Source organism: Ornithorhynchus anatinus, chromosome 5, assembly GCF_004115215.2.
Source record: "Ornithorhynchus anatinus isolate Pmale09 chromosome 5, mOrnAna1.pri.v4, whole genome shotgun sequence".
Lineage (NCBI taxonomy): Eukaryota > Metazoa > Chordata > Mammalia > Monotremata > Ornithorhynchidae > Ornithorhynchus > Ornithorhynchus anatinus.
Genome location: NC_041732.1, coordinates 36,722,292 through 36,739,570, shown reverse-complemented (window position 1 = coordinate 36,739,570; position 17,279 = coordinate 36,722,292). Strand labels below are relative to the sequence as shown.

Below are 17,279 nucleotides of genomic sequence, written 5' to 3'. Positions count from 1 at the left end.
GTTGCAATTAATAATGCTTAACAGTACCAATACATTTCTTAAAAACTGCAGTTATCATTGGAGATTTGTTGTATAGTTGATGTAGAAATGATTAACAATTTGCATGGATTCAGTAATGCATCCCAAATAACAGACTTATTAGCATCAATAGGACTGTAAGTAAAACTAGACTGTAAGCACATTGTTATATTGTATTCCCCCAAGTGCTTATTAGAGTGTTCTGCACACGGTAAGTGCTTAATGAACACAATCGATAGTTTGAAAGTAGAAAAATGACAGATCAACTAGCAAACAGGGGCCAAGTATAGCAAAAGGACTAAAAGTAATCTAAAAGACTGGAAGAGGACTTAATAACTCTTGGTGGTTAGGAAAGCTCTATCTATTAAGAGAATGGTTAGTTCTCCATCTTTCCTTGAGGACAGAGGGGGAAAGGCTTCAAAGTGCAGCCAGAGGAATTTTCACAAGACAGATCTTCCTAACAGAAAAGGTCATTATACATATGTACATAGGTGGCTTTCTAATTCAAAGACTCAGTGGGTGACAGTGGGGCTGAAAAGACCAATTTGCAGCCAATAATGTCTTCCACATTGTACAAAAGATTAGCCTTGCAGTTTGGTCTGCAGCTGTATCTGCAGCTGCCACTGGTGTTAGCCAGTATTGTTTCTGAGTCTGTTCCTGCTGCCTTGATTCATAGATTGACTGAAATTTATACCCAGTAAGGCACCCTGCTTCTGAACCCTGTGCCGGTAGGTCAGTCACCATTATCCCACAGTGGTCCACATCCAGACTTAAGGTAGTGCTTCTTTTGAGTCTTTGGTCTCTTTTGACCATCAGTTATTTATCATTTAGGGTTTTCTAAAATATTCAAAACATACCTGTTATTTTAAGGAAGTGAGACAGGAACTAGGAATCTGTTTTTATGGTTTAAAATGGAAACTTTGTTCAAAGAATCTTGAGAAAAGAGTACAGAGAAGGGTGTTGGGCTAAGCCAAAACTCCCTTAAATGTCAAGGCACTGGGACTTGTAACATTTTGAAATAGCAGGGCTGGGAAGGGCCTGGTAATAGGGCTGGCTAGGTAGAGTTCTGGAGGGCTTTTTAAGGACAATACAGATTTGACTGGGCAGAAAGATCAATGCTGACTATTCCATCACGAGCTACCAGTAGGTCCTGACTAGTGGGATTTCAGCATTCCCATGATTTACTGGGCACCAGGTTCACCCACATGGCTTGATTTTCTTTAAATAAGAATACAACCCATCCACTGCCCCAGATGCCCCGTTATGGCTGGTCTATAATATTGATAGTGGTATTTGTTAAAGACTACTAGGTGTCAAGCACTGTTGTAAATGCTGGGAAAGATACAAGAAGATCAGGTTAGACACAATATTTGACCCATTCAGAGTTCACAATCTTAGTAGGAGGGAGAACAGGTATTGAATCCTCATTTTATAAATGTGGTAACTGAGGCCCAGAGAAGTGAAATGACTTGTGCAAGGTTACAGAACACGTGGCAGACTTGGGATTAATACCCAGGTCTTTTAACTCCCAGACCCGTGCTCTTTCCACTAAGCCACACTGCTCCTCTAAGCACCTCCTCTCTAAGAACCCTAATACTTCACTTCTTTTTCATGGTCTCCCTGGCAGCACAACCACCTCTCTTCTTGGTCCCAAGAAGCTTCCAAATTGTCTCTCTTTTCCCTTGACCACAGACAGTGTCCTCAGAACACAGTGTATCACACAATCCCCCAAAATACCTGTTCCCCAGGATGGAGGTGAGAGCAGGCAGGGTGGAGAAGGTGGTGAGAAGGTGTGAGAGCAGGCAGGATGGAGAAGGTGGTGAGAAGGTCCTAGATGTATGGTTTGTAGTTGGGGTTAGGCTGAGGAAAGTCTATGCAGGAGGAGGGACAGGAGGAATAGGTTGTTATTACCCTGAATAACAAGAACCAAAAGGCATAAAGCAAGCCAGAGCCAGGCCTAGGAAACATAGAACCTGTGAGAGACTAACTGGGTACTTATTTTAATACCCCTGCCATTTATTATATCATTATCAATATTATTATTATCATTATCTTAAATGCTGATTGTGTGCCAAGAACTATACTAAACACTGGGGTAGGTACAAGATAATCAAGTTGGACACAGTCCCTATCCCACATGGGATAGTCTAAGTAGGAGGGAGAAGGATTTAATCCCTATTTTACAGATGAAGAGATGGAGGCACCAAGAATTAAATGACTTGTCCAAGCTCACACAACAGATGACTCGCAGAGCCAGCATTAGAGCCCAGGTTTCCTGACTCCCAGTCCCCTGCTCTTTCCACTAGACCACGTTGCTCCTCTTTTAGCCTGTGCATGTGTTAACCCTATGCATCCACTGCTTGAGACAACGCTTCCTCCATTTTAGGGGTGATTCTTGACATTGGGCTATTAGAGTCCTTTCTCCCACATTGGCAGGGAGGTGGGCATCTCTCCCACTGCTGAGAAGTTATATTGACCATGTTTGCAATACTATTTGGCCCAAAAGAGAGATTTCTAACTGGTTTGGAGTTTCTTAAAAAGCCAGAGCTTTGCTTAAACATAACATCAATGACTAATGGACAAGGTGGTGCTTAGTTGTGGAGGTCACTGTTGAGGTTCAGCTATTTTTGGGTAGTTCACAGGCTCCCTGGAGTGGTCATCGACAATAAGAAAGAGAACAGGCTTTCAAAACAGCTCTCCGCTAATCAAAAGTACTTCCCCTTAGAATAGGGGAGAAGAGAGCCTCTAGGTGTGAGTTCCTTGTGTGCAGGGAAAACGTCTAAAAATGTCACTGTACTTTCCCATGTGCTTAGTACAGTACTCTGCACATTGTAAGAGCTCAATAAATACCGTTGATGATGATGATGATGATGGTCTGCACACAGTTAGCACTTAATAAATACACTGAGGAAACACGAGCTGTGTTATTAACCTGAGCCCCAAATGCTTTTCTTTGCAGGAGTGAGAACAGTTGATAGGTCAGGTGTCTCCTCTCCAGCTGCAATGGCAGAGTTCCCTTGGGGAGGAAGAATCTCTTTAGATAGTTTAACACTGGTCCTCCTCTGAGATATAGCAGCTACAACAATTTGACAAGCTTGTAAGGCCTAATAGAAAAAAGCGTATTTTGGGGAGTCAGGCGATCTGGCTTGGCCCGTGGACTGATGTATGGTCTAGGGCATGTCACTTAATACTCTAGGCCTAAATTTTCTTCTCTGTAAAATGGGATAGAATAACTGCTCTCCCTAAATCTTTGGCTATGAGCCCCTCATAGAACAAACGTTGTGTCATTTTTTTATGGCATTTGTCAAGTGCTTACTGTATGCCAGGCATTGTACTAAGTGTTGGGGTAGATACAACTTAATTAAGTTGGACACAGTCCCTTACCTATATAAGACTCACAGTAGCTTAGTACAGTGCTTTGCACATAGTAAGCGCTCAATATATAGTACTGAATGAATGAATTTGGCTGATGAAGAAACTGAGGCACAGAGAAATTAAGTGACTTACCCAAGATCATGTAGAGGACAAGCAACTGAGCCTGCATTAGATCCCAGGTCCTTCTGACCCCAGCCCCATGCTCTATCCACCAAGCCACACTGCTTCTCTAATTCTGTGTCTTTTCTAATTTTTCTCTATCTAACCCAGCTCTTAATACAGGGCTTGGCACCTATTCAGGGCTTAATAAATAACAGAATTATTGAAGAGATCTTACACCTCTGACTTACTAGGGCATTTCAATTGTCATTACTATGCTTTTTCACAAATCAGTTACAACCCTCCAGAGGTTTTACTCAAGACATTTAAATAATTTCTTTCTATGTCTGTTCTTGGCATTATCTTATTACTGCATAACAATAAAGCAATAAATGTGGTGCAATTAATGGACTTTCATTTAGAAGGGCTTCTACCAAATCACATCACCATACATTTTGCAGTATTTGCTGCATCACATGCCTATCTCATTGCCTATGTGGTATTTATCACAAATTGTTCAAATCATTTTATTATGATTTGTACAGTGGCTGATTTACTTTCCTAGCATAAACATACCCACACATGTAATCATGGGGTTGGTTTCATTTCTTTAAGGTGTGCATATGCACATATTATGAACATCTAGGTAATGGTTGTGTCTGAGATGTGGCTAAATAGTTCTTGATTATTTCTGCATAGTGAAAAACAAACTTAAGTAAACTAGAATCCTGAAATAAACCAAGAATCTGAGTAAATGCAACACTGATTCTCCAATTAACTGCTTCCAACAACACATAACTGCTCAGAACTGCTGTGCTTGGAACTGGCAGGTAACTAATCTAGGAGCCCAGCATTTGCCCAGGTTGGAGCCATGTTGGATCACTGCAGTAGACAAAAAAGGGAGTGGCATAGGGGGTTTCTGGTCAAGCCTGTACCAGAGGAAGGAAGGTTGGGGGCAGTGGCAACATCGAGCCTTAGACTTTAGCAGTGTGGCTTGCTGGATAGAGAACAGCCATGACAGTCAGAAGGACCTGGGTTCTAATCCCAGTTCCACCACTTGTCAGTTGAGTGTCCTTGGATAAGTCACTTAACTTCTCTGTGCCTTAGTTACCTCATCTGTAAAATGGAGATTAAGACTGTGAGCCCCATGTGCAACAAGGACTGACTCCAACCTGATTAGCTTGTATCTACCCCCAGTGCTTAGTACAGCACCTGGCACACAGTAAGCTCCTAACGAATACCTTAAAAAAACAAAATACCAGCCGGTGGAACTCCCAAATGAAGGGACACTGAAAGGGTGAGCGACAGCCACAGCACAGACAACTAAGGAACAGTGAAGTGGGAGTGAGATGGCAAGCAAATAGGAGTCAGGAGGAGGCAGGCAACTGTGGGAACATCAGGCATAGGATTAACATCACTATACCCACAAAGAGGCAGTGTGAGTTGGTGGATGTTGGTGATGAATGGCACGTGGTGGTGGCCCTGAATGGTAGTATTTCTGCCTCAGTTCAGGCCCAGAATTGGAGCGTTTCAGAGCCAATGGGTTGCTGTGGAGGTCTTGAGAAACAACAACAAAAAAACAAGAAGAGCAAAAACTGGAAGTTAAAGAACCGCCAATATCCAAGTCCCTATCACTCTGGAAAATGGGTTTAAAGGAGAAAAAAAAGTGGGGGGGTGTGCTAAGGAGAAGGGAGAAACCAGTTAGACTGGTAAATTGAGGAGGCAAAATTGTTAAGGAGAAATTTTTTTTTTCACAGTCTTCATCCTGTACTATTTCCCCTATCTTGAAATTTATTTTAATGTTGTCTCTCTTCCTCTGTAGAGTATATGTTCCTTGTGGGCAGAGATTGTATCTACTAACCCTATCATACTGTATTCTCCCAAGCACTTAGTGCACTGTTTTGCATACAGTAAGTGCTCAATAAATACCATTGACAGATTGTTTAAAAATATATGCATTTAGGATGCCATTTTTAAGTGGCATTAAAACCACTCATATATAGTAATCATTTATAGACGTGAGCCAGTGTTAATCAAGCAAGTCATTTAGCTTCTCTGTGCCTCAGTTACCTCAAACCATCAGAGAGAGCTACACTGAGAAACGGTTTGGCCTAGTGGAAAGAACATGGGCCTGGGAGTCAGAGGCCCTGGGTTCTAATCCCCGTTTTGCCACTTACCTCTTGTGAGACCTTGAGCATGGGGATTCAATACCTTTTCTCCCTATTATATCTTTTGGTATTGGTTGATTGCTTGCTATGTGTTAAACACTGTCCTAGCACTGGGATAGGTACATGTTAATTAGGTTAGACACAGTTCCTGTCCCTCATGGGGCTCCCAATCTAAGTATCTATCCTCCACTACTTAGACTGTGAATCCCATTTGGGATCCAATTATATGAACCTACTCCAGCATTTAGTACAGTACTTAGCACACAATAAAGTGCTTAAAAATATTATTATTATTCTTATTATAATCATCATTATTATCTGTCTGCTATATCAGGACACTTGGAGTGCAGGTATTTCATTCAATAGTATTTATTGAGTGCTTACTATGTGCAGAGCACTGTACTAAGCGCTTGGAATGAACAAGTCGGCAACAGATAGAGACAGTCCCTGCCGTTTGACGGGCTTACAGTCTAATCGGGGGAGACGGACAGACAAGAACAATGGCAATAAATAGAGTCAAGGGGAAGAACATCTCGTAAAAACAATGGCAACTAAATAGAATCAAGGTGATGTACATTTCATTAACAAAATAAATAGGGTAATGAAAATATATACAGTTGAGCAGACGAGTACAGTGCTGAGGGGATGGGAAGGGAGAGGGGGAGGAGCAGAGGGAAAGGGGGAAAAGAGGGTTTAGCTGCGGAGAGGTGAAGGGGGGTGGTAGAGGGAGTAGAGGGAGAAGAGAAGCTCAGTCTGGGAAGGCCTCTTGGAGGAGGTGAGTTTTAAGTAGGGTTTTGAAGAGGGGAAGAGAATCAGTTTGGCGGAGGTGAGGAGGGAGAGCGTTCCAGGATCGCGGGAGGACGTGGCCCAGGGGTCGACGGCGGGATAGGCGAGACTGAGGGACGGTGAGGAGGTGGGCGGCAGAGGAGCGGAGCGTGCGGGGTGGGCAGTAGAAAGAGAGAAGGGAGGAGAGGTAGGAAGGGGCAAGGTGATGTAGAGCCTTGAAGCCTAGAGTGAGGAGTTTTTGTTTGGAGCAGAGGTTGATAGGCAACCACTGGAGTTGTTTAAGAAGGGGAGTGACATGCCCAGATCGTTTCTGCAGGAAGATGAGCCGGGTAGCGGAGTGAAGAATTTTGTAGTGAAGGAAAATGTATCCAGCTCTCAATAAATGAAATCTGTGTTAGTAATGGTAGTATCATTAAACACTTATGATGCAATACACTGGAATGCATACAAAATAAGGAGACAATAAATGTGATATTTGTTAAATGATTACTATGTGCCAAATAATATACTGGGTTAGATACAAGATAATCAGATTTGATGCAGTCCCCATTCCTATCCCATCAGGGACTTATAATTTAAGTTGTCATTATCAATCAATAGTATTTGAGTGCTCATACAGAGGGTATGAGGCCCTTGGGAGAGTACAACAAAATAATAATAATAGTATAGGGGAAATTGTGCCCCTGTTCTGAACCACCAGAGTTTCAAGGCCAAGGCTGTGTTTTCACGGTTATGGTATGTGCCATGGACATGCACAGATCAAGCTGGTAAACACCTTATCTAAGCTGTTTTGCTTTTGTAGTGATGTCATGCAGCCTATAAAGGGGTGGCTCTAGTTAGGCGGGGCATAGTGTGTCTCCTGTGCCCTGCCGCCACCCGGGGATGTCCTGTAAGTAACTTCCCCAAATAAACCACTTTTATATAGATCTCACTAAGCCTGACTGTCGTGGTCTGCTTCCTTTTCCAGAATCTGGGCAACTCGATGGCATGTGCCGTTACACTTAGGGTACTTGCAAGCACTGAGTGCTCAATAAATACAACTGATTGATTAACTGATTGGGGCTGATCTGGGTCTTGGTGGTATGATTTCTCCAGCCTGCTGAAGGATTTGAACCGCTTTGGGGTTCTGGTTTTTTTGTTTTGTCTGGTTTTTTGGAGGGGAAAAAGTACAAAGCCCATCATTGGGCAGGGATAGTTGGGCAGGAATCTGTTGCCGAAATGTACATTCCAAGCACTTAGTACAGTGCTCTGCACATAGTAAGCGCTCAAAAAATACTATTGAATGAATGAATGAATAAACACTTAATATGTACCAAACATTGTTCTAAGCACTGGCGTAGATACAAGTTAATCAGGTTGTACCCAGCTGGACATGTCAAAATTAGTCAACATGGCCCCCTCCCCTCAAGGGATTTGCAGTCCAGCTGGGGAGACTAGCTCCCAAGAATGAGGCTAAAAACCCTTGGCTTAATTCTAGAGAAGGAGACCCTTTTTTATGAATAAGACCATAAGTAGTGCAACACACTCCCTCTCCTCCAATAGGCCTTTCCTGACTAAGCCCTCTTTTCCTCTTCTCCCATTCCCTTCTGTGTCACTCTGACTCACTCCCTTTATTCATCCCCATTTCCAGCTCCACAGCATTTATAACCATGTATGTGGTTTATTTGCTTATATTAATGTCTGTCTACCCCTCTAGACTGTAAGCTGGCTATGGGCAGGAAATGTGTCCGTTTCCTGTTGTATTGATCTTTCCCAAGATCTTAGTAAAGGGTTCTCCACACAGTAAGTGCTCAATAAATCCAAGTGAATGAAAGCACAATCATTTCAGGTGTGACAAACTGGAGGCATAGAGACATAGACATAAAACAGGAAAGATTTAAACCCCAAGTCCTTAGACATTGAATGCCACAATGAAGCTTGGTGAAAGGAATATCTCTGACCTCCTATTTCACTAGAAGGAGGGAGAGAATGTCAATTGCTTCTTGAATACAACACCTAGCTTTATTTCTCAGAGAAAGTAACAACAGCTTGTCTAAGAAATGCATTGACCAAAACACTGAGACTGATACAATTTTGAAAATGAATTAGGTTATTTTATTACATCTAAAATATCATGAAATATTTTGAGGCATGATAGAAAGGAACAAAACAAAACCCCAAGGAAGGAATGAATAATTTAATGTTTCTAGCTCATGTGTGAATGCAGATTCCACTTAGTGAAGAAAAATAGACCCGTTCTCTATAAAATGCAAAAATCTCAACCGAGTGGTTAGATATCTTGGTTGGGTTTCCCTTGAGCCTATTTAAAGTGCTGAACATGGAATACAGGCCTTTTCACAAAGGCATTAACATTCATCTAAAGGAGCATCTCAGATCAGGACATTAAGAGCTAAGATGGCTGCATTAGCCTGACTGTACATGGAAAGGGAAGAGATTGGAGAGGCCTACAAAGGGAGAGTGTCAAGAGAGGCTTGAGAAGGCCGAGCAGCCATCCCCACAAACCATAACCATTTACCTAGAAAATGTTGCAGACTTTGTGGCTGAGCATATGATGGAATAAGTCATTTCAGAGTCTCTTCTGCCTTGAGTCTCAACTTCTAAATTGACCCCACTTTTGAGGCAGTGTGAAAATTTGCTTGGGTTCTGAATTTGCCTGAATTGGAAATGCTTTGTTTTCAAAATGCTATTAAGAATATTTTAAAAAAAGGTTACAAACTTCCCCTTCATTCTCTGATTTAGAAAATGCTTAACTGTCCCACGGTAAAATGACTGGCTCTAGAAAAAATGTGAATTTTCCTATTGAATCTAGTTTGATCACCTGCTTTCTTGGAGCTGGGACAGTCCCAGATTTCCATTTAGTATCCTGCCTGATCCAGTAACCTCTCTCTTTCCAATTCATGAGTCACATTATACTTCTGAAGCCGAGGCCTAAACCATCAGTGTCTACAGGAGAAATCTACACACTTCGCTCCTCTAAAGCCAACCTACCTTTTGTACCTTGATCTCATCTATCTAGCTGCCAACCCCTTGCCCACATCCTCCCTCAGACCTGGAAATTGCCCCCTTTTCATATCTCACAGTCCACCACATTTCCCACCTTCAAAACCCTCCTAAAATTATATCTCCTCCAAGAGTTTTTCCCAGATTAAGCCCTATCCAGTGTTCCCTATAGGTTGACAATGCACTTGCTTGTGTACTCCATAATATAATAATAATAATAACTGTGGTGTTTAAGCAGTTACTATGTGTAAAGACTTGTACTAGGTTCTGGGGTAGATACAAGATAATCAGGTCCCACATGGTGCTCACAGTCTAACTAGGAGGTAAAACAGATTTTGAATCCCCATTTTACAGTTAAGGGAACTGAGGCACAGAGAAGTTAAGTGACTTACCCAAGGTAAGCGGTAGAGGTAAATGGTGGGTCTGAGATTTGAATCCAGGACCTCTGACTCCCAGGCCCATGCTCTTTCCACAAAGCTACACAGCTTTCCTTAAGCACTTTGACACACACTCTAGCCCCCACAGCACTTGTGTACAAATTCCTTTACTATTTCCTCTGACTGCAATTTATTGTAATGTCTGTCTCCTCCTGTAGACTGAAAGGTTTTTGAGGGTAGTGATTATACCTACCAACTCTATTGTTATTTTAATATCACCTCAAGACTGTAAGCCCCCTGTAGCCTGGGAACATGTCTAACGAATCTGTTATCCTATACTCTCCCAAATGGTCAGTACAATGTTCTGTACACGGTAAGCACTTAGCCCAAACCATTTATTGGCTGGAAATGCAATTCAAGCTTTATTCTAGGTATTGGATGCCCAGGCCCTATCATGTCCCCACTGCTCATTCTGGTTTTACCTGGCAGAAGCTTCAGTAATAAATAAATTACTGTGGTGGTGAAGATGAGTAAGAGGTAGCTGAAGAAGAGACTAATAGAGAGGAAAGTGTGGAAAATGAATTACAGTGCAATCTGTATTTTTCCAATGACAGCAAATATAAGTATCAAAGCCTCATTTATTAGATGCTGAATGTTATAGAACTTTTTCCCATCCCATGCTTCAGATATATAGTCATTATCATTGACTGCTGTTGATTTTCATTCCTTTTTCTGCCAAGGACAAGAAAAGAGGGAAAAGACTTGAAATTTCAGCATGTCGAACTGGAATTGGGTATATAATCTAATGCAAAGAACATTAACCTTTGTAGTCAGGACACTTGGATTCTGGACATGAGAAGCAGTGTGGCCTAGTAGTCAGAGGACCTGGGTACTAATCCCATCTCTGCCACTTGTTTTCTGTGTGACCTTGAGTAAGTCACTTAACTCTCTGTAACTACTTTCACCTGGAAAATGGGGACTAAACCTTGTTCTCCCTCCTACTTATGACTGTGAGCCCAGTGTGGGACAGGAGCAGTTTCTGACCTGATTAACTTGTATCCTTCCCAGCACTTAGAACAGTTCTTTATTCATTCATTCAATTGTATTTATCAAGCACTTACTGTGTGCAGAGCACTATACTAAGCACTTGGGAGAGTACAATACAACAAATAGACACATTCCTTGCCAACAGTTGACACATCTGATATGATTATCTTGTATCAATCCCAGAGGTTAGGTTGGTGATTGGCACATAGCCCTTAAATACTATTAAAGAAAAAAAGAACATTGTCACAGTCTGTCACATATTATTAATATGTGTACTAACCTCTACTTGCCTCACAGGCACATTCTAATAGATGGGTTAAAAATTTTATATATTAAAAATCCTTTGAGGGCAGAGATGACAGCTCTTATTTTCATTCGTAGGTGCCTAGTATAGTGCTCCTTACCCCATAGACACTTAACATCATTTACTGTTTAGGTATATAAAAGTATTTCCAGCTCTGCAGTATAAGTCTTTGAACCAAGATGCTATTGATATTATTTATTAACATTTGTTTTGCTCAGATAAATTTAGTATTTATATTACAACAATATAAGTTGCCAAGAATATTATCAATTAGTTATCAATCATATTTACTGAGTGGTTATTTTGTACAGAGCACTGTACTAAATTCTTGGTCATGGGTTCTAATCCCAGCTCTGCCATTTGTCAGCTGTGTGACTGTGTCACTTTATTTCTCTGGGCCTCAGTAACCTCATCTGTAAAAATGGGGATTAAGACTGTGAGCCCCATGTGGTACAACCTGATAACCTTGTATCTACCCCAGCGCTTAGAACAGTGTTTGGCCCATAGTAAGAACTTAACAAATACCATCATTATTATTGCAATACAACAGAGTGGGTAGACAGGTTCCCTGCTCACAGTGAGCTTACTATCTATTGACAGACTAAAAATTTCTCAGTTAAGTAACAAGTGTCCAAAAGGATTGCCTTTTGAAGTGAGGTCAGTATATAATGAGTCGCAATTCCTTGAGTTGTTGTAATAGTTTTTATTGTTAAGCCAAAGCAGTGTGACATAGTGGAAAGAGCATGAGCCTGGCAAGCAAAGGACCTGGGTTCTAATCCTATTTGTGCCATTTACTTGTTTGTGTGACTTTGGGCAGGTCACTTAACTTCTCTGTGCCTCAGTTTCTTCTTCTGTAAAATAGGGATTCAATAACTGTTTGACCTATCTAGATGGTGAGCCTCATGTGGGACAGGCTCTGCATCTGACCTGATTAACTTGTATCTACCTCAGTCTTTAAAACAGTTCTTAAAACACAGTAAGCCCTTAACAAATACTATTTAATTATAATCATGAAATTATCATTATTATTATTATTGTTATATACTTTGGGGAGTAATACTCCTGTATACATGGGGGAGGTGGTGGTTAGGAATTTCCTCAATCCTTGTACCTACCATAAAAAAAGACATCCCTGCATTTTTTTTAATGGTATTTGTTAAGCACTCTCTATGCGCCAGGCACTCTATTAAACTCTGGGGTAGATACAAGCTGATCTGGTTGGACACAGTCCATTTCCCACATGGGGCTCACAGTCTCAGTTCCCATTTTATAAATGAGGTAACTGAGGCACAGAGAAGTTAAGGGACTTGCCCAAAGTCACCCAATAGAAAAGTGGCAGACCTGGAATTAGAACCCTGGCTGGGCCAGGACCTCTTCCTGCTCACAGTGGGCTCTGGAGACAAATTGTTGGTACCCCTCTAGGGCTGTCATGCCAGGTGAGTCTTCTCTCACCACCCCACCAAGATCTGGAGCAAAGGTGACGCTTCCCCACTAAGCTCCGATGCAGCTAGGTCTCCAAGTCTGGGTTGGGTTTTTTTCCTATGGTCCACTGGGGCCAAGGGCCTTTGCGTACCCATCTTGAGGGTCAAGGACCTCTGAACCCTGCTAACCATACTGTGTGGAAGCTTTTCTCTCTAGACACTACTTCCTCTTTAAGCATTATTTTAGGGGATTCCCTGAAAACCTGTTCTCATACTCAGCCCCTAGTCCAGAATGATCTGTCTTTAAGCATTATTTTAGGGGATACCCTGAAAACCTGGTCTCAGGATCAGATCCTAGTCCAGAATAATCTGTATTACCTAGTTATTCAGATGGCTAGCCCATAAACCAATCTTAATAAGTATATTTATAACCATCCTCACCATTTAACTACATATACATACTCATTTGTACATTCAGCTATTTATTCTGCTTCCTACTGACTACTTCACCCTACTTTATTATCCCTAGTACATAGCTGATCCTTACTCTTCCTCCTGTTCTTTGACTTGTAAACAGTCATGCACAGTTGGCCCAACTATCGATCAATCAATCATATTTATTGAGAGCTTACCTTGTACAGAGCACTGTTCTAAGTGCTTAGGAGAGAGTACAATATAGCAATATAACAGAGCTGGTAGACACATTCCCTGCCCATGACGAGTTTAGAGTCTAGATTAGAGTGTAAGCTTCTTATGGGCCTTGTAAGGTCCCTGTGTTTCACTTATGTTGTTTCCCCCTCAGCACTTAGTACAGGAGCTGTTAATTCAGTAGAAACTCAATAAATTTCATTGATTGAATGACAAGTTGGGAGGGGCTGGAATGTATTTTTTGAATTCCCAAATGAAGTTACTTCTTCTGTGTTACAAAGACTCTTTCTTTATGTTGTTCGGTAGGAGTGAACTGAATTAGACTCCCCTTCAAAGGGACATTGGGCTGCTACCAGGTAAAACTTCTCATCAGAAAAATCTATTAAGCTGTGAAATTGTTGTTTGTGGGAAACATTAGAAGTCTCATTTCCCGAGTCATTTTAAATGGGAATGGACAAAACACAGCAGAGTTATTGTAAATAATCTGGGCAGGCATCGTGTTCAACTCTTTTGTTCTGTAAAGAAACTAGTGCATTGTTGGGACTTAATAAATGTTGAATTACAAAGCTACATCCTTACATTGCCCCTGGGGATGGACTCTGTGTCCTAATAAGACTTCTTCAGCTCTAATTTTCATGATTTGCTGCTCTGTAGGTAATAGTCATGAATTCAACAAGATCTATAAATGCAGAGTATTTTGTAGTTTCAATATGTCAAAGATGAGGTTTCAATGAAAGTAGCATTATAATGGAGCCTATTCAGTATCTGAGAAATGTGGATCTATAGAATTTTATTTAGGGTGAGCACTGTACGAAGTGCTAACCCAGGTTAATTTTAAGGTGAGATTGATCGGGAAATAAGATGGAATGGATAGAAAAGACAGATCATTATCCTTCAAAATGAGTGTCGCTGAAGGATTTATGAGGGAGTGAAAGAAGAAAGTCCTAAAGTAGAGAATTAGGCAAAAGTTCAGTGTACATCAGATTGATCATTTTGGAACTAATAGGGGTTGAAAATAATCCTGCCATAGATGAGGTAAAGAGGAGGATAATATGTATGTGTTGGGGATAAGGTTGCCAGAAAAATTGAAGCCAGAGGTGAAGCGAATGCATCTTTTGGATTAATGCAGTCGTAATGCAACTGGTACAAAGAGAGCAGGTCATAAATTGCCTCAAGGGAATGAGAGGGCAGTAGGGGGTCTTACAGAGCCTCTGAATAATAGTTTCAGAGCATCTGCTAAGCAATATGGTTTGAACTTTTTGAAGCCCTGCTGTATAACTCACTTGTCACTTGGCTTGAGGAAGAGATGTCAGATCTGCCAGAAACATTCAGAAAGACTTTTAATATTTTTTTTCCCCAAGAAGGTTATAAGCCAGCTGTTCTTGCTGTGCTGGTATTTTAACAAACTACTTGATCTTGGCATTCTCAATTTACCTAGAGTTTTAATATTTCTCGTTGAGTAATTGAGGAAAAAAATGACAAGAAACTCAATAAATGGCAGAGACAGAGTCTGGTGGGTGGCTTTCCTCAGCAGGTCAAACTTTCTTCAAAAGACTAAGGAGCTGGAGCCTTTTTTAACTGGCCTTTCTTTGGTTGTCCTTGTCCTTGATTGCTTTTCATTCTGGTAAAAGGAGTGATGCTTTGAGTTGTGTCAAGGGACCAGAGAGTCTTGGGGACTGCAATGCAATTGAGCACCTTGCCTGAGAAGCAGTGTGGCCTCAGGGGAAGAGCTGAGACCTGGAGTCAGAGGATTTGGAGGAGAATCCTGTCTCTGCCACTTACCTGCTGTGTGAACTAGGACAAGTCACTTAACTTTCATTCAATTCATTCAATCATATTTATTGAGCACTTACTGTGTGCAGAACACTGTACTAAGCCCGTGGAAAGTCCAGTTCGGCAACAGAAAGAGACAATCCCTACCCAACAACGGGCTCACAGTCTAGAAGGGAAGAGACAGGCAACAAAACAAGTGGACAGGCATCAATAGCATCAAAATAGATAAATAGAATTATAGATATCTACACATCATTAATAAAATAAATAGAATTCTGTGCCTTAGTTTCCTCATCTATAAAATGAAGATGAAATATGTGTTGATGATGATGATATTTGTTAAGTGCTTACTATGTTCCCAACACTGTTCTAAGCACAGGGTAGGTAAAAGCTAATCAAATTGGATACAGTCTATGTCCCACAGCATTAATCCCTATTTTACAGATGAGGTAACTGAGGTATGGAGAAGTGTGATTTGCCCAAGGTCACACAGCTGACAAAAGGCAGAGCTGAGATTAGAACCATGTCCTTCTGACTGCCAGTCCCATGCTCTATCTACTAGGCTATGCTGCTTTTCACAGATATCACCACCACCATCATCATCATTGTACTTTCCCAAGTACTTAGTACAGTGGTCTGCATTCAGTAAGCACTTGATGAATGCCATTGATCACTTGACTAGGGCCACTTCCAGCATCCTGGGTCTTGAATAAATCTTGGGCAAAGTCCACAGTTAGCACTAGTCTCATAAAAGACACCAAAACAATGGTGTGAATTGGGTTGTAGTTGGAGAGGAGTGAGTATAAGTAGGGAGGAAGAAAGCTGAATAAATGACTTATAATAAATGTTAAGGAATTTCAGCTTGCTGCAGTGCAGGGAGGGATGGGTGACCACTAGAGGCTTTTGAGAGTGGGGAGACTATATTTTAGGTATTTTAGAAAAATGATCTTGGCAGCAGAGTGAGATATGAATTGGGAGTCAGGGAGAGTCAGCGAACAGGCTGATGTAGTAGTCAAGTTGGAATAGTATCAGCATGGAGTCAAGCATCATGAGCCCATTGTTGGGTAGGGATTGTCTCTATCTGTTGCCAAATTGTATTTTCCAAGCGCTTAGTACAGTGCTCTGCACACAGTAAACGCTCAATAAATATGATTGAATGAATGAATGACTATGTCAGGATAAGAATAAATAATAGAATATACAATTTAATGTACACATACACGTATATGCTAGGTACTACATCCTTAATGTTAAAAAAGAAATATCTGATTAACATCAATTGCTAATCGAGACAGTTGGAATATGTAGGTTGAATAAAACATTCAGTCCATGTCTTCCCACTTCTCAATAAACCTCCAGTGGCTGCCCTGTTCCGCACTGAACAGAAACCCCTTACCATCAACTTCAAAACACTGAATCAGCTTGCCCCTTCCCATCATACCTCACTAATCACCTCCTACCACTCAGCCTGGACACTCTGCTCCTCCAGTGCCAGCTTACTCACTGTGCCCCGATCTTGTCTGTTTCATCGCTGGCCGCTTTGCCATATCCTACTCCTGGCCTGAAACTTCCTCCTGTTCCATGCATCACAGACCACCCTCTCCTTCTTCAAAGCATTACACTGTTAAGGTCGCATTTCCTCCGAGAGACTTTCCCCGATTAAGGCCTATTTTACCCGGCTCGCTCTCCCTTCTGTGTCATCTATGCGACATCTATATTTGGTTGGCCCAGTTTTAATCTTTGACAGATTTTCTGCTTCTGGCTTCTGATTGTGCTGAACTTTCCATTCGTGACCTATATTTCTGACTTTTCATCAGTTAACCCTGAAAAATTATTAACACTGCCATCCTTCAGGGAGATCCAAGTTCTGACCCTTCCCTGCTATAGATAAGCTCTATGTTTTTATCTGCTAAAATATATTTTTCATAGGCTTTCAGACTCTTTGCTTAGATTAGCATGAAAAAAATGAGCCACTGTCAGTTGTTAATGGGGTAGATGCAAGTTTTTCTCTTGTCCTGCTACCAACCCTCTAATAGTCCTTGCTTTCTTTTTTTGTGGGGAGATTTGGGAACAACTGGGAATTGGGAAGAAGGTGAAATGAGATAAAATGAGGCAGCTGGGAAGGCAACACTGGTCTAGTAGAAAGAATATGGGGTTGGGAACCAGGAGTCCTGTTCCTCATCCCAAACCTGCTGGTGGTGTGCTGGTGGCCTGGTATTTTACCTCAAACAAGCCACTTAATCTCTCTGTGTCTCACTTTTCT

The 17,279-nt window shown here is 41.4% G+C and overlaps 1 long non-coding RNA gene across 2 annotated transcripts in view; it reads left to right on the top strand.

Moving 5' to 3' along the window:
* The window catches only part of LOC114812286, a 477,687-nt gene that overhangs the window by 154,053 nt on the left and 306,355 nt on the right, over positions 1 to 17,279 (top strand). For both annotated transcript variants that reach the window (XR_005660006.1, XR_003759949.2), the window contains exon 2: positions 13,550 to 13,599. This is a non-coding gene — a long non-coding RNA (uncharacterized LOC114812286). The remainder of the gene's footprint in view (positions 1 to 13,549; positions 13,600 to 17,279) is intronic.